Genomic DNA, 18,603 nt, shown 5'->3' with positions numbered 1-18,603 from the left:
GGAGGGGGAGGAGGGGGAGGAGGGGGAGTGACCAAGAGAGACAGATGCATGTGTGCATTCCTGCTGTGACTCTTCTGGGGCTGAGTAATCACCTGCCCTACCTTAACGTCCTCTCACAAGGTAAACAGAACCTGGCAGTTTGCTACTTTAATCCCAGCAGGAGGCAGAGGCAGCCTGATTTCTGAGTTCAAGGCCAGCCTGTTCTACAGAGTGAGTTCTAGGACAGCCAGGGCTATACAGAGAAACCCTGTCTCGAAAAACAAGCAAACAAACAAAAAACAAAACAAACAAACTACTTATCATCCATTGTCCATTGGAGTCCTGATACAGTCTCCAGGAGAGCCATTAGGGCCACACCCACCCAGTTCCTTAAGCACCTGTCTGCAGTCACATCCCTTGGTAAGACATCAGCATCTAACCAGCATTGTTCCTACCAGGCTTTCTGCCCTTTAATCCCTCACCTGTTATCTCTTGGGACCTTTGTGCCTACCATTTCCTTCTATGGAATACTTGTTTCCAAAACTCTCCACAAGGTTGTCCGTGAACTACAACCCAGAACATCCACAGGTGATGCTGCACACGAAGCCTTGGAGGTTTGTTATGTTATCGTTGATGTTTTGAGCCCAGGCTGGCTTGGAATTCACCATGTAATTTAAGATGTTCCTGAACTCACAGCTATTCTCCTGCCTCAGCCTCTCTTGTGATGGGGTTGCAGGTGTGAGCCACCATGCCCAGTCATGTACACATCCTTATGGCTCCCATTTCTCTTGGTGCCTGGGGAGAGTCTCCTGTGGGCTCATCTGTTTTTCACTAAGCTGTACCTCATGTCTGCAGCCTGCTGGCTTCTGGCCAGCTCCATTCCACATATGCGTCTTCTGTCTTGCTCCTGGGAATGGTTCTGTAGCCCACAGGTATGTTCCTGTACACATGCATAGACTCCACAAGAACAGCATGTCAGACCTGCTCAACTCTTGAACCTAACCACGTCCCAAGGGTTAAGGCTCTGTTTGCAATTAAAGTGTGGAGATTCCCTCCCCCATCCTCATCCCCAGTGGGAGGAACTGCACAGTCATATAAGGAGGCGGAAAAAGAATCTAGCCAACATTTTATAGCTTCCACACCCAGACGGGCTCATTCTTATCTGCAGGCCTTAGCTCATTGGAGACACCCCAGGGGTTTTTCCCTACGTCTCCAAAGTAGCATCATAGCAAGGATATCTGTGTTACTTCACTGCGTTCAATTTCTCAGATTACCTATTTACATACACACTTTCTGTGTTCCTCCCCCACACCAGCATCTAAAAATCCATAAATTTGCATTCAGGATCTGAAGCAGGTACAAGGTAGACACTTGATACAGAATGTAGAGATGGAAGCTAAGTTTTTAAATGCCAGCTCTGCCATCTTCATCTTTTTTTTTTTGCATATTATCAGATTCACTTAGAATTAATTAGCGGGTCAGGTTTCTGATCAGAATCTGGTTGTAACATTATCTGTGCCTTGGAGTAGTTTTCCTTCTTGCTCTCTCCCTTGGCTCTGTCTCTGTAAAACAAAGCCATTAACCTATATAGATTCATGCTTAGCTCTCGGCTCTGCCTGTCTGTGATGATAAACCCGAGTCCATCGTACAAGGTAAATTTGCATTACTTTCATTCCCGTGTGCCAGGGGGAGCGATCTGTCTACACGCCCTGCAACACTCCCAGGCATAGCAGCTTTTCAGGAAAGTGTCAATTAAATGTCTGTTATGTACATGCACTGTGCCAGAGATGGACATGGCAGACAGAATGTGGAGGAAGTCAGGACTGCTGCCATAGGGAGCCGACAGAAGAGCAGAGGTGATGGCTGGAGCCCCAGGCAGAAGTAGACAGCTTCAAAACACGATTTCCTCTATATTTAGAAAAGCATAGATCACATTGGGATAGATTTGGGCTTACTGTGTGATATCTTTGTGTGTGTGTGTGTGCATGTGTGAATGTGTGTGTGTGAATGTGTGAGTGTATACATGTATATGGGTGTATGCATGAATATGTGTATGAATATGTGTGTATATGTGTGTGCATGTATGTGTGTATGCATGTGTGTATGAGTATATATGTATGTATGTGTGTTTGAACAATTGGTCCCCAACTGGTGGTGCTGTTTAGACAGGCTGTGGAACCTTTAGGAGGTGGAGCCTTGTTGTAGGAAGTATATCATTGAGGGAGAACTTGGGGTTTGATCACTTCCTGCTTTTTCCTTGTCCTGACTGCTTGGTGCAGTTGACTTTCCAGCCTCATACACCAACTGCCATGACTTCCCTGCAGGACAGACTGTATGTCCTTCAAAGAGTAAGCCAGAATAAATCCTTTCTCTCTTAGGTTGCTACCCTGGTTAGTTTTTATGGTCAACTGGATACGACCTAGGGTCACATGGGAAGAGGGAACCAAGCTTGAAAAATTGCCTCGGTCAGGTTTGTCTGTGGGTCATTTTCTTGATTGCTAGCTGATGTAGGAGAGCTCAGCCATAGCTGCTGCAATCCTAGACAGATAGCCCTGGGCTGTAAGAGAGCTGGCTGAGCAGGAGCCTTTGAGCAAGCCAACAAGCAGCAATCCTCTATGGTTGCTGCATTGAGTTCATGCTGTGACTTTCATTAAAATGGACAGTGAGCTGGAAGTCTAAGCTAACTTTTTTAATACAGGGTGTTTATCCAGCCAACAGGAAGGCAACCTGGAGCAGTAGCTTTGGTCATGTACTTGGTCACAGCAGCCTGTAAAGGAACTAAGGTAGCCACAAAGCTGTCTCAGCCCCTCCTTTTTCATATTGGTTCTGTAGAGACTAAAGGTGACTCACTGTGTGTGCTTGGCTGAGGGCCTCTTGATGATCACCCTTCCCAACGGCTCTGAAAACACCACGGTAATTTCCAGGCTTTGATGGGACACTAATGGCACTCCCTTCTCAGATCAGGAGTGTGATAACTGTCAAGAAAATCTCCGGACTAATTTAAATGTGCAAACCACACAGGGGCAGATCATTGTCTTAAATGAGGCCACATGGCTTATGGGGTTGCTAAGCTGAATCAGCTGTTACGCTCCATTCTGAAAGCCAAGGGAAGGAGCCAGCAGCGCTGCGTTTCATTGGCTGAACTTGCTTCTCTCTCCCTCATGTGTTGCCTGGGTCGGTGTGCCATATGTTCACGTATTTCTGGCCTGACCATGAACCAAGGAAAGTCCACAATCGAGTCTCTGTTTGTGTTAGGATACATTGGAAACTTGCCCAGGTGGGACCTCTGAATACTCGCCTTAGCCCTACACTAAATAATATGTAACGGAAGGTTGCCAAAGGCTGTGCTGATGCATATGAAGGCAAAGGAAATAGAAAGCATTGGCGGATTGAGATCAAAATCACCCAAACTTCCCCACAACTGGGGAGCTTTAAGGAATCCTGTCTCCAGACATGTAAATATACAGACATACACTTATATACATAGTTGTAAAATCAGATAGTTAAGCATCACTATGAACTGGAATCAAATCACCAGGGAGACACAGCTGTTGGCGTGTCTCTGAGGGAGTTTCTAGAGAGGTTTAGTTGATGTGGGACAACAACCATTTCTAGGCTGAAGACCTGGAATGAATTAATAGGAGAAAGCAAACTGAGCCCTGGCACTATCCATCTATGTATCTATCTATCTATCTATCTATCTATCTATCTATCTATCTATCTATCTATTTATCTATCTATCTACCTACCTACCTACCTACCTATCTAGATATCTATCTATCTACCTACCTACCTACCTATCTAGATATCTATCTAGATATCTCCTGCCCCACCAAGATATGAATAGGAGAGTTACCTGCTGCAGCATTCCTTTGCCCACCGTGACTGTGTACCTTAAAACTGAGAACCTCCTTAAGCTGCTTCCTGTTAGGTATTTTGGTCATTAACAATGATCAAATTAATTGACGTACCTCCCCAAAGCAACAGTGTTTGACAAAGGATGTTTGTTACCAGCCTTTTTCTCTTGTCCCATTGTGCTGGCTAAGTGTTGCTAGCTCAACAAAAACGAGAATTCAATGGAGGAATCGCTTACATCCTGTTGGCCTGTGGGTAGCGCCATCCCTGATCATGTGGTCCTAGGTTGTATAAGAAAGCAGGCTGAGCAAGCCATGAAGAGCAAGTCAGCAAGCAGTATCCCTCCATGGCCTCTGCTTCAGTTCCTGTCTCCAGGTTTCTGCCTTGGTTTCTGTGACTGGGATGTATAAGCCAAATAAATCATTTCCTCCCCAGGTGGGTTTTGATCCCCGTTTTCCCCGCAGCAGCAGGAACCAAAGTAGGATGCTATTCTTCCCCATCTGCCTGGTCCCCACCCAGTTTCCAATGCATTTCAAATCAGCTCAGGACCCTTATCAGCTTCTGAGCATTACAACTCTGATCTAGTCCATTGATAACAGTAAAAGAAACCTGGGTTGGGTCAGTCTGCTTTCTCACTCATGGAATTAAAAAAAAAAAAAGATGCCTGGGATGTCATAATCATCTTCAAATTCCATTTCCTTGAGTTGGAGTAGTTTTACTGGCGAGCTTTGACGAGCTTTCCTTCAGCACAAAGAAAATAGCCACCCAGGATTTCAGTGGCTCCAGCTTGTGAGGTCAAATGAGATCTTCTCCGACCTTCTGTGATTGTCTAACTTCCCTGGTGGTTACACAGTAGATCTCTGTATAAAATCTGTGCTTTGACGGTGAGTCAATCGGAATACAAAAGTACCTTATGATGTTTTCATGGCAACAAGGCCTCTCCTTGGGATTTGGCCACATCTATTCGCTCTTCTGTTTTTCCACCATCCTGGTTAGTTTCATTGTCAACTAGACATAACCAAGAGCCACCTGGGAAGAAGGTTTCAACTGAAGAATTACCCACATCAGATTGGCCTATGGTCATAGCTAACCAAAATTGTTTTAATTGTTGGTTGACTGAGTTGGGAGGACCCAATCCAGTGGGTTTCTGAATTGTAGATGAGGGCTAGTTTACAGGACTGGAGTGATGGGTCAACAGTGAAAAACACTTGTTGCTCTTGCAGAGGACCTAAGTTCAGTTCCCAGAACCCATGTACCAACTAACAACCATCCATGACTCCTTTTCCAGGGGATACAATGCCCTCTTTTGACCTCCATGTGCATACACTCATGTGGTGCACAGACATGCATGTGGGCAAAATACTCATACACTTAAATTGAAATAATTTTAAAAAACAAAGCCAAAGTTAGCAGTGAACGAGCCAGACCAGGTAAGGCAGACAACAGACACTCCTCTACGATTTCTGCTTCATGTTCTTGTCTTGCATTCCTTCCCTGACCTCTCTCAGAGATAGACTGTGACCTGGAGACACATGGTGAAATGAACCCTTTCCTCTCTGTGTTGCTTTTGGGCACAGTGTTTATCACAACAATGAGAGAACAAACTAGGACATCAATTCACAGTTTTGTTATGCATGCCAGACAGAGACATTCCTCCCTCCTTCATGTGTTATCAGGCATTAGTGATTATTTTCTACCTTGCTTTGTGTCTGTTAGTCCTGTGATATGGCCAAAACAACTCAAGGGAGAACGAGTTTGTTGAGCCTCTGTCTTAAGAAAAGACATGAATGGTCCATCATGGCACAGAAGGCATACAAGGTAACTGGTCATATTGCATCACAGCTAGGAGGCAGAGAGAACTGATAGGAAGTGGATTCAAGCTGTCAAATCTGAAGGCCTGCTCCCAGTAGCCTTCTTCTCTCAAGGCTATGCCCTCTAATGATTCTTCAACCTTCCAAACAGTGCCATCTGCTGGGGACCAAGTGTTCAAACACATGAGCCTATGGGGACATTTCATAGGCAGTGGTGTTTCTTACCAGAGCAGGTAGAATTACTCTTTTCAATTGGTGCATAATGTTATATGGGGACAAAGACACCATGACTTCTTTAACGGGTTTCCCAATTAGGGTATACTTTGCTAGTTTGCATTCCCCCTCTCCCCCCAAAATATAGCCTTGTGTCTATGTCCTGTCCTGCACATAGAAACCTATCTGCCCAATGAATGCTTAGAGCTAAGGCAAGGGGGTGAGACTTATATTATACAGTTGCTTAGGACTGCTGAATTATCCCATAATGAAAGGCTTTAAATATGGGAGGGATTCCCTCCTCCTTGACATGGGCAGGAGAGGTCACCCATATTCTGATCGTATGGGAGTCTCTGTGGATCTCTCCCTTTACAGTTTGATCCATCTAGAAACAAATTAGTAGAACATAGGAATGCGTGCCATAAGAGTAGTCCAGGCCCTCTATTCTCCATCTTCTATGCTCTGCAGAAGATGTGTATGGAAGTGAAGTCTCCTGGACTTTGGGGATGAGTGAGCACAGACCAGTAAGCATAGCAAAGCAAAGATACCTCTGAGCACCAGATTGTCTGTACCTTGGCAGCCTCCCGAAAAGTAAACTGCTGTCTTATTTAAGCCACTATTATTTCTGGTCTCTGCTCTAACAGAGCTGAAACGTCATCCTGAGTGATCTACTCTTTACCTGTCACCCACACAGCGAGGGAAGAGGGATGGGAGCGGACTTTGTTATCCTAGGCTCTGGACAGGCTGCCAGACTCTCGCCAGATTTATGAGGAAGAAGGGCAGAGAGTGAAATAGCAATTGCAGGGATTTGTAGCTTAGCAGTGTACTGGCAGAAATGATGGGTAATTGGTTGGAGGAGGGAACTTGCATGGCAGCTGCATCGGAAGGGGCTTCATGGAAGGAGCTATGCAGAGATCTGCATCTGTGAGTACTAACCCCATGTCTGAGAAACACTGTGGTGGGGCTGAGCAGTTTGCTCATCCCAGACTCACAGCAGCCACAGAAGAGCATCTTGTCCCTGACACCTCGTTAATATGGAGACATACACAATGCGGAAGGGGCTTGAGGTGGAAGGCAGAAGTAAGGAGGAAAACCAGCATTGTAGTAAAGCAATGAAGGAAGCAATTCACAGAGAGATGAGGGAAAATAGATCTGCTAGGCATGGAGACATAACACAGACAGAAGGACAGATGCAAGAAAGCCCAAAGCAGGAGTGGGTTCGGGTGGGAGAGAAATGGCTCAGTAGTTAAGAGCACTTCCTTCTGCTCTTTCAAAGGATCCAGGTTCGGGTCTCAGCATCCACATTTCAACTCACAACTATCTGTAGCTCTAGCTCCAGGGGATGTGTATCTCTTTCTGGCCTCCATAGATATTACACTCACAGGTATATAGCCCAATACACACACACACACACACTACATCATTAAAATAAAACAAATCTATAAGAACAAGAACCCTTAAAGGGGGAACCATTTAATTCTGTCTTGAAAGTGACTAAAACCAGTGAAGTTCAGAAAATTGATATAAATGCACAGGGGTAATAATCTAGGTGTTGACGAACACTAATCTCCCTTCAGTAGATGATCTGCTGTACAACTGTACAAGCCAATTGGTAGGAGTGGAGCAAATACCTTTGTACTGAGAAGCAGCTCCCTTCTCTGCCTACCCGTGAACCATAGTAGTACATTCACCCAGCATCCACATGGTACCTTAGAACTACTTATAACTCTAGTTCCAGAGGATCTGGTACCTTCCAGCTTCTATGGGTACCTGCATGCATATGGTACGTGTACACACACACACACACACACACACACACACACACACACACACTAAATTAGTACAAAAAATATAAAAACTAAATTAGTACAAAAAAATATAAAAGCCTTTTAATTATGAAGATATGCTATCTCTCACATATAAATCTCAATGGAATTTTGATCAGAAATGCCTTGGTGTTTGTACACTCCTGGTGGAGAAGTGACAATATTTGTTATGCATTTTTCCACTCTGCCAGTCACCTCCACACTAAAAACAAAGAACATGGTTACAGTCTCAATTCAAAACTGATGTCTGGGGACATTTAATGTACAGTAAAAACTAAAGAAATCATCCTAAGACTTGAGCTTGGAAGCCCACATTGGCAAATCCCACAATTCACCCGTCACTTGTGCATTTAAAGAATTGTCAGAGGCAGATGCTAAAGCTTCCATACTGAGAGAAGTAGGGCCAGTGACAGCTAATAACACCCAGGGACATGGGCCAGGGTGTCCAGAGTGGCAGCACCTCCTCTGCTAGCTGTGCTTTGAGTCCATTTCCAAATGTTTTGAAAAATACCAATTTGGGAGATTTGTTTATTTATTCATTTACCTTTCATTGCTGTTGTTGTAGGTTTTTGTTTTTTTCAGATTCTGAATTGTGATCCTAAATTGAGCCAGTGGTAGTAATGATTCTTTTCTGTCTTTACAGAATTCCATCCTCACTACATAAACATGAGAGGTCAGATGTTGGTGGGGGATACATCAGGTTCTTTCTTCTATTGTGCCTATGCACTTACTATGAAGTGATGGTATATTTATACACACTAGCTTGAGTGTGCATAGTTGTTATGTATAATGTTATAGCCACTATGAGGACATATACCGTCCCTCCTGTGACCAGAAAACACTGTTCCATCCTGTTACCCACCAGGTCTAGCTTTTTATAATCTTTCTACTTCCTCTTCTGAGATCATCCCTGAGCCTTGGGAGGAGGGTGTAAGGGAAGGTGGATGTGAAATACCACCACTTCAGGAACTACAGGCACTTGATAGCTGTTTAGCAGGGGAGAATCAGTTTTTCTTTTTATTTATTTATTTATTTTTTATTACGTAGCTAAAGGGATCTGCAACCCTATAGTTGGAACAACATAATGAACTAACCAGTACCCCGGAGCTCTTGTCTCTAGCTGCATATGTATCGAGAGCTGGTTTTTCTAAATCAGTTTTTCTGGTAGGTCAACCATACTCCAGTGGAAGACCGTACATTCTAGTATAAATGGGAAGGGCAAATTGCATTCAGTGGGCTTTAAAAAAAGAAAAGAGGACAGAGTTGGGTGTGTGCTGGTTCCTTGTTTGTCAACTTAGTGCACACCACGGTCATCTTGGAAGAGGAACTCTTGATTGAGAAAATGTCTCTACAAGATTGTCTTGTAGACAGGCTTGTGAGACATTTTCTGAATTAATGATGGATGGGGGTTCCACTGTGGGCAGTACCGTCCCTGAGAAAGCAGTCCTGGATTCTATAAGAAGGCAGGCTTGCATGGGGGAACAAGCCATAATCAGCATCCCCCACCCCCACCCCTGCCTCCATGGCCTCTGCTCCAGGTCCTGCCTCTAGGTTCCTGCCATGCCTTCCCTCCATAATGGACTGAGGTTGGAGCATGTAAGCCAAAGAAACCCTTTCCTCTCCAAGTTGTTGTTGGTCATGATCTTCATTACAGCAATAGGCAGGTGAAATAAACATGATCAAAATCTGTCATGGGAAACTCTCAAAGAATTCATTAAAAATGAGGACGAACTTTGAACATTTTAAATCATTTTCCCCCTGTTATTCTTGTTTGTTTAGCACATTCACGGCATTCACTTTGCTCTTTAATTAGTGACAGTCATCATATAATTAAGTGACTATTTATTGAGCCGACATTGATCTAATGGCTGTATTGGCAGCCATTTATCCAGTCCTCAAATCTGTGGTCAGGGTTGCTGTTGCTTTTTTCATCGTCACTGAGGAAATGGAGCACTGTGATATTTAAGTGGACTTCCCAGGGTGGGGACTTCCCAGGGTGGCTCTGGGTTTAAACAGGTACAGCCCCTCCCCCCTCTCCCCTCCCCCTTCACCTCCCCACCTCAGCAAGCATGGCTCTGTTCACATCACACTGGCTTGTTACTAGATCACAGAGACTCTCCCTTGAGGGCGTCTGCACCTACTGGCAGCTGTCCTTTCTCTTCAGTGCCCAGCATGCTTTTCTGAGTATCTGGAGAAGCCATCCAATGCTCTATCACATTCCTCCATAACATCTCAGTGTTTGAAAGGATGTCTGTCACTGGGAACCATACAAAGTCCCAACATATGGTGTGAAGCCAAGTGCCTGTGAGCTTTGTGTGATGGCTAGAGCCAGCCTCTGAGACTATCTGTGGGGCATTATCTAGATTGGGTTAACTGAAATGGGAAGATTCACTCTTAATATTCATCCCGTGGGTTGGGGTCCTGGACAGAATGAAAAGGAGACAGTAAGCTGAGCACCAGCATCTATCTCTTACTGCTTCCTGACTGTAAATGCCACGTGACCAGCTGCTTAATATTCCATCCACCATGCCTTCCCTACCATGATGGACTTCATCTTCAAACTATGAGCCAAATAACCTTTCCTACTTAAAGTTGTGTTTGTTGGGTGTTTTGTCATAGTAATAAGTAGCTAACGTTCCTGGTCTTGTCCAGTGAGCCCATCCTCTGAGGGTCATTAGATTAGTCAAAAAGTATTCTGAATAAATGATGGAGGTGCAGAGAGGAATATCAGTCATATCTTGGAGCTTGACTCATATCTGGTCCTACCTTACTGGCCAAAGCACATCATCTGGCTAATCTGAGAATCGGGAGTCAAGTAATGCCCACCCATTACAAGGCTAAAACCTCATGGCGATGTTCAAAGACCATCAAGGGGGAACCTTCATATTCTCAATGTTCTGTTTGTAAAGTCTTTAATGGCTGAGCTGTCTTTCCAGCGCCTAAATTTAGTTTTCTTCATAGAAAGTGTCAAGAAGACTGTGTGAGTCAGATTTCCATCACTGTGGCAAAACGCCTGAGATCATTAACTTAAAAGAAGAAAAGGTTTATGTTAGCCAGTGGCTTCAAAAAGTCTTAGTCCATCGCTGCTTGTCCCTGTCTCTTTGGTGTGGGATCAAGACAGAATGTCATGGCATGAATGTCTTCTAGAGGAAACTGCTCAGCTTATGACATCTATGTAGCTAAGAGAGAGAGACTGGGGTGGGGTGGGATGGGGTGGGAGGAGAAGGGACCTAGATCCAAGTATCATGTTCAAAGGCACACTCCAGTGACTTAACTTCCTCCCCTCTGCTCTACCATCTTTGGGGCTCACCAAGGGACTGTGATAATTTTAAGTGTCAATTTGCCACAACCTAGACTCAGTCACCTAGGAAGAGAGTCTCAATTGAGGAATTTTTTGTTGTTGTTGTTGTTAACAGATTTGTCTATTGGGGACTGTCCTAATTGTTGATTCATGTAGGAAGACACCACTCACTGGGGGCGACACCATTCTCTAGGGCATCCTGAAATGTCTAGAACAGGCGAAAACTACACAAAAGTCAGCAGGTAGCATGGCTTCAGTCATTTCTCTCTGCTCTTGACTGTAGGTGTCATGTGACCGGCTGCTTGAGCTCCTGCCTGGATTTCCCTGCTACCATTGGACAGTAGCCTGGAATTAAACCCTTTCCACCCCTGTGTTGCTTGTTATTTTTTGTTGAACAGCAGTAAAAGAGAAACTAGGACAGCAATGAAGCTTTAACACATGGGCCTCTGGAGGTCACTTAAGATCAGAACAATAGAAGAGAGTGTACTTGCAAAGAGGAGTCCCTTTAAGTCAGCTGATCTGCATCAAACTTCGTTACTAAGTGGAAAAAATCAATAGAGACAAGAGAGAAGTTATTAAAATTCATGTTCATAATCAACTAGAAACACAGTCTGCCTCAGGGAATGATAGTCAGAGTAGGGCTGGGCTTCATGAGGGGCTCAGTGGGTAAAGGCACTTGCTGTCAAACCTGTGGACCTGGGTTCGATCCCTAGGGCATACTATTAGGTGAGAACCAACTACCGCACATTGTCCTCCGATCTTCACACATGTGCTGCAGCATGGGTGTTGTCTGTGACCTTTGAGAGCTGGTGACCTTTTGTCCTGTGGCCCTGTTGTGCAAATATGCAGTAACTAATGTGTGCAGGCAGCATGAGACCCCCTGAGGTCCTCTTCTGTCTAAGTCCACTGCACACCCTCAAGTCCTTCCTTCAGTCTGCTGTCCTCTTTATTTTCTTTGTCACCCAGTGCTTAGTCCATCCCCTGCATCAGTATGAGTGCTGTAGGAGCTGTGGGGCAGGTTCTTGGTCCATATCTCTTGCAAGAAGAGAAGAGTAACAGCCACTACTATTGCTGTTATAGATGAAGTGAATTCACAGAGACAGAGACGCCAGGCTTTTAGGTATGCCTGTTGACTTTCTGCAGGCTTTCGAATCTCTAATGCTAATCTATCAAGAGATGATCGCTGGACCATTCTCAAACTGTCTCCTTGCTGCCGCTCACCTGTTGAAGTTTCTCCTCCACTTGCGGTTCCCTAAAGGGCCAGGAACCAACTCTCTGCTTCCCAACTTTCTGTAGCTGTCAAACAAAGTATTGATCGGACAGGGTGACTTCAAACCATCCTAAAGGCTGGGGAGATGTTTCAGTGGACAAAGCACTTATCACCCAAGTGTGTAGATCAGGGTTTCCATTCCTAAAACCCACATAAAAGCTGGGCTGCCAAAATAGATGTTTGAGAGACAGCTTTAAATGTTTTATACACGCAACCTTATGAAATGCTCTCCTGTTTATTTTGCTCTCTGTCATCTGTCCATTTTTTTTTCTACATGAGACCCCTTAGGGAGGAGAGAAACCTCAGGTTGGGTTGTTAGGAATGGTGGGGTTTTTTTCCTTAGGTTCTACTGCCTCACAGGATGCCATGACTAAAGGCTGACCTGTCCCTGATCACTCCACGACAAGGCAATGTGTATGACATTTGAGCCTCCCATGTCCCTGGCCATTGCAGGGTAACGCTTACGAGCTCATCACCTTTAAAGTTATAACATGCTTTTGTTCCACACACAGTCGCTGATTTCACTAATGTCCTCCGGGTTTACCTTTATGAAAAATAGGCAGGTAAATGCAAATCCTAGCCCATGTGACATTTAAATTTCCTTTTTAATTTAGGTGTTTAGGTATCTCCAAAGAATCTACTTCATAATGAAGGGAGCCCTTGTATATTTTTCCAATTTAAAAAAATTATTGTTAGTGTTGAAACCCAAAGCCACACACACACACACACACACACACACACACACACACACATATACACACGACAAAAATTCTCTGACTAGCCCAAATGCCAACACTCTCAATATTAAACTTATTTTTATTTTTAAGTTACATGAGTGTGAATGCAAGTGCATGTATGTGTGTATGCATGTGTGTGCGTGTGTGTGTGTGTGTGTGTGTGTGTGTGTGTGTATGTATGTATGTATGTATGTGTGTGTGTGTGTTTTATCCTTCCATTCTGTAGGTTCTGGGTTTTGAACTGGAGTTGTCAGACTCAGCAGCAAGCTCCTTTACCTGCTGAGCCATTTCGCCTGCCCAGCCCTCCCTCCATATTTTCTTGGCTCCCACCGCCCAGTGCTGCCTTCCACTCCCTAGCATTCCATTCACATCTGTACCGTGCGGGAATTGCATCTCCCTTCTGTGCGTCTATTAATCCAGTTTATTTTTTGATATACTTCAAAGTAACCTGCAAATGTAAGTGCACTTGAGGCAAATGCAGATCCTCCAGCCTGCATCTCATTAACTAGACTGCAGTCTGTCTCTCCCATTGTCTATGGCTGTGCAATGGAATGCAAAAACCTTCAATCTGGAGACAGATCTTGCAGGACCCATGAGGTCCCATTATGTCCCTTCCCAATCAACTTCTATGCTTTTCATGGCTACCTGGGAAACCATTGTTCTTTTTAAGTTAATATAATTGTTTTATTAATTATTGGAGAACTTAATACAAATAAACTGCTTTGATCTTATTTACTCCAATCCCCTTCTCCTCCTAAATCCTCCCGGATCCACCCCATCATCTACCCACATCCGTTGTCTACCCCTCCGAACTTCAGATCCTCTTCTCCTTCTTCTTAACCCATCAAGTCCAATCTGTGTTGCTTGTGTACTTCTGGGGATAGGGTTATCCATGGCTGCAGAGTTGACCTACCAGGAGTCACACACTTAAAACTGAGTCTCCTTCCCCAGAAGCCATCAACCCATCAGATCTCCTCAGTTATGGGTGAGGGCTCATGAACCCTTCCCCACTCCATGCTAGAATGTTGGCTGGCTTGATCTTGTGCTGGCAACGATAGCTGCTGTGAGTCCATAAGTGGACTGACCCTGGTGTGTCCAGAGCACCCTTTCACCCAGTTTTTCTAATCTTTCTGTCTCCTTATTCCACAAGTTCATTGTTCTTTTTGAAAATCACAGGATGGATTTTCTTCTTTTTCTTTTCCTTCTATTTATTTATTTATTTTTAATGGCCATTTGGTGTTTGTCGTTATCGTAACTTTGAGACAGGGTCTCTCCATATAGCTTATTCTGGTCTCAAGCTCTTGATAACCCTCCTTCCTCAACCTCCCTCTCCATCAGGTTCTGGGGTTACAGGGTGTGCCAACCACCCCGCTTCTGCAGCACTGGATAGAGGAAGTCCTATGATACATGTTCTTTGGTGCATTACTTCTTTGTGGAACGCCGTTGGGGACTCACTTATGCTGTTATTACATAGACCAATCATCCATTCCCCTCCTTGCTAATTTATCATCACTTAAGCCATATTACCTACCCATTTTCAGCTTTTTTTTTTTTTTTTTTTGAAGAGCTCTGCGTTTTATTTTTTTTCCCCTGAACTGGGGATTTTACAAATAAAGTCACTGTGAATATTTGACTATAAAAATCTGCATACAGATAACAATACTTATAAACTCTGAAGAAACACGATTTATAGTTCTTTCTTTTTAGGGGGAGTACAAAGCAGGGTTTCATGGAGCCCAAGCTGGCCTAAATTCACGCTGTAGCTAAGTATGACCTTGAACTTCTGATCTTCTGTGGGAAATTGCAGGCTGGTATCCAGTCGAGCTGAGGTCTGAACCCTGATGGTCATAATTCACCTACATGACATGGTAGGTGTTCCCTCATGCTCCTGGAACTCTGGCCCCTGCCTAAGTTACCGCCCACCACAGCCCCCACAAGAGAAGCATGGTCAGTAGTCAAGTAAGCAATGGCCCAAGCTTCTGACCTTCAGGCTAAACTCCTCCCCAGTTACTTAGCAACAGTGAAGACCATAAAAAGGGGTGCTCAGCCCCCACCTCGCTCTCTTCTTACTCTTACTCCTTTGTTCCCTTACCTCTCACATCTCTCTCCTCTTTCTCTTTGTCTTCTTCTTTCCTCTTCTCTCTCTCTCTCTCTCTCTCTCTCTCTCTCTCTCTCTCTCTCTCTCTCTCTCTCTCTTTTCTACATTCTCTTTTTCCCCTGCATTTCTATAATAAAGCTCTTAAACCATAGAGAGTCTCTGCTCCATCTAGACCCACTACACACTCTGGTCAGTGTTGGCAACATCTTCCCCTATTCCCTCTCTCCTACAACCCCGGGCCATTAGCAAGGTAGCCCCAGCCCCTTCTCCACCCCCCCCACTCCCACTGGGTGGGGTCAGGCTTAGATGCTCACCTGGGGCTGAATGGAAAGCGCCGGCAGCTCTGCCTGCGTCCACTTGCCCACAGCACAGGAACTCTGACCAGACATGGGCCCCTTTTCCTCCCCACTTTTCCCCAGGGCTCCCCAGCCCCCGCTTTTATTGTTCCCAACAATCTTCTTGCCTCTAACTCCTGCATTCTAGGGTTCTGTTTGTGGGGTGCTGTGGATGGACCCCAGGGCTTTGTTCATGCCAAGTAAGCACCCTAACAACTGAGCTGCGTTCACAGCTCCCTTAGTTATACTTTTAAAGCATTGGTGGAAGATTTGAACTTGCAGCTTGGAGTCGGAGGTCTGGCAATCTCTCGTACTCCCTGAGATTTCCTTGTTCTTCTGTCAGTTATTCAACAGTCAGAGCTCCAGGTGGATGGTAGTAACTGTTACCTGGGCAACAAAATCTCAAGCTCCCATTCTTCCAAAATGGGTCAGGGTAAGAGCTAGTTTATCTAAGCTATAAGGGACCAGAGACTTTTATCTCAGGGGCTTTTGGAATTGTAACCCGCATGGTTCTTTCTAGTTCCCTTTTCTTTGTCAGTCTCCCCCATTGCACCATGGGCCATCCCAGTGCTAAAGCTGGCCAGCTGGTTGGAACAGGATCCCTTAGCAGGAGAGCTGACATCACCAGCCACTGCATCCCCATGGCCCATGGCTGTCCCTGAACTGTCTACTTAGTCCTTCCCCCCCATATACCCTGGTTCCATCAGACTAATTCATTTTTATATTTATAGCCTATACTAAATATTCCAAGAAATCACTTTCACAAATGTGTTTATAAAGTCTTTGTGGCATCTGATACCTCCGCTGGCTGAGATAACCCCGCTCTCAAGCACAGTATGTAAAGCAAGGAGCGCCAAAGAAACATTTGCTGTTTAAAAATCAATTTGACTCAGTCTTATTTTACTTTCCATTGGGCTAATTTAAAAGAAAAAATATTTCAACAACACTAAATTGCTTTCCCCGGAATCCCAGCACAAATATCTAGGGGGTGATTATAAATTGGTTCTCTGTATCGGTGGGGTCCCTGTCGGTGTTTTCAAGCATTTAAAAAATACCTATTTTTCCCTAAATGCACAGACTTTTCTCTTTGCATTATTCCCTAAGCAATGTGGAATAACAGCAAATTATACATCACACTGACATTGTATTATAAGGTACCATTCATCATGTAGATATGCCATGATGCATAGAGGATAAAAGGGGGGGTCCATGCATCTTCTATTATATACATTTTATAAGACTTGAGATGGACAGATTTGGGTACTTATATACTGAGCGGGGAGAGTGTCCAGGAACCAGTTCTCCACCCATACTCTGCTTCAGTCAACTGGTTGGTTCCTGTCAGATCTGAAACATACCCATTTGTCCTCATGGCAGCCTGCCTCCTGGTTTCCATCTTCTACGTCCCAGACTCACTGTGTACATTTGCACAGGGGAAGCATTTCTGATATGTGTGACATGGAATGCTAAGTCAGTTATCCCAAAGAGGCTACGTAAAGTGAGACTTAATGAAATTTTAGTCTTTTTCCAAATGTGTATAACCTGAGTTCCTGTGACTTGTATCTGCGCCCCATCTTAATCGGTGTGGATTCTACTCAAGGGCGTCTGAGGAGCCAGGAGTCAGCTCTTCTCTGCCCCAGCCCAGTTCCCTGTCCTCCTCTTGGTGACCTCAGCATCATGTGTGGACTGAACTCCTTGCTGTTTCCCTTTGCTCTACTTGACCAATGAACATTTGCCTAATGTCTCAGTTACAAGGGCTGACCTCTGGGATTGTACTATCTGAAGCCTGTACTTGGTGATGACATTTATTCTCCACTTTTTTTCATGTGTAGTGCTCTTTAAAAATTAATTGGGGTTAGAAAGATTGCTAACTTGGTAAGAGTGCTCTTTGAGAGCCTGGGTTCAGTTCCTAAAACTCACACAGAGACTTACAATTGTCTGTCAATCCAATTCCAGAGAAGTGGACACCCTCTGCTGGACTCTGCAGTTTCCAAGAATATGTGTGGTGTATAGACATACAGGGGCAAAACACCTATAGACATGCATTTTTTTCTTAAAACCAAACTCAGGCTGGGGAAAAGGCTGAGTCAGCAAAAGTGGCTGTCCCACAAGCATGAGGATCTGTGTGCATTCCAGAAGGCATGCAAAATCTAAGCATGGTGCTATGCACTTCTAGAACCAACACTGAGGAGGTGAAGACAGGCCGATCCTTGGGACTTGCTGGACAGGCATACTAGTCTACTTGACAAGCTCTAGGCCAACAAGGGATCCCCATCTCAAAAGACATGGCAGACAGTGTCTGAGCAATGACACCTAAAGTTGTCCTGTCCTCTACATGCATGCACACACACTCACATATGTATACCTCAACAAACACACATACACACACACACACACACACAGGAATGCACACACACACATACATATGTGCACCTCAACACACATACACAGAGGCATGCATGCACTCATGTGCACACACACACACACACACACACACACAGATTCACACATACATACAGAGGCATACACACACATGTACACACACATACACACACATGCATGTATGCACACACACAGAGGCATGTATACACACTTAAATATGTACACCTCAACACACATACTGACATGTACACACATACACAGGCATGCATGCACTCATTCACACATGTGCACACACAGGCATACACACATGAGCACGTGCACACACACACACACAGAGCTGTGCATGCACTCATGCATACACATGAGCACATACATACTTAAATCCATCTCTATAGACCATCCTCCTATCAGATACCGGGTAGCATTTCTCTTCCCTTTCTCACTAGAGCAGGGGATGAAGAGCAGTGCCAAGCTGTTCCTAATTGGCTTTTCCACAGACGCAGGAAGAATCAGTGGCCTTGTCGATGCTCATTTTTCAAAACGACCACCAAAGGCTCCCACAACCATTTCTGCTGCTTAGGTCTTGATCTCCCTGTGTTGTTCATACACACTTCAAGTTCATGTTTTATCAGATTCTGAAGAGGAACTTGCAGATAGCCAGTCAGTGGTCGCTCTGTAGGAAGGAGTGACCTTCCTCTAATTCTTGCCAGCAATACCTCTCTGAGGACAGAGGAACACAGCCCCCTTTGGCTAAGCTCGGATAGAATCCTTTATCCCCCAGTGTGTCCTAATTTCA

At 44.7% G+C, this 18,603-nt stretch overlaps 1 protein-coding gene across 2 annotated transcripts in view; it reads left to right on the top strand.

Annotated features, from left to right (window-relative positions):
* Tmem132d (transmembrane protein 132D) overlaps positions 1-18,603 on the top strand; it is a 643,700-nt gene that overhangs the window by 231,451 nt on the left and 393,646 nt on the right. The gene's annotated exons all lie outside the window — the stretch shown is intronic.

Source organism: Mus caroli, chromosome 5 (genome assembly GCF_900094665.2).
Source record: "Mus caroli chromosome 5, CAROLI_EIJ_v1.1, whole genome shotgun sequence".
Lineage (NCBI taxonomy): Eukaryota > Metazoa > Chordata > Mammalia > Rodentia > Muridae > Mus > Mus caroli.
Note: the sequence above shows the minus strand (reverse complement) of the source record. Positions and strands in the feature narration are given on the sequence as shown.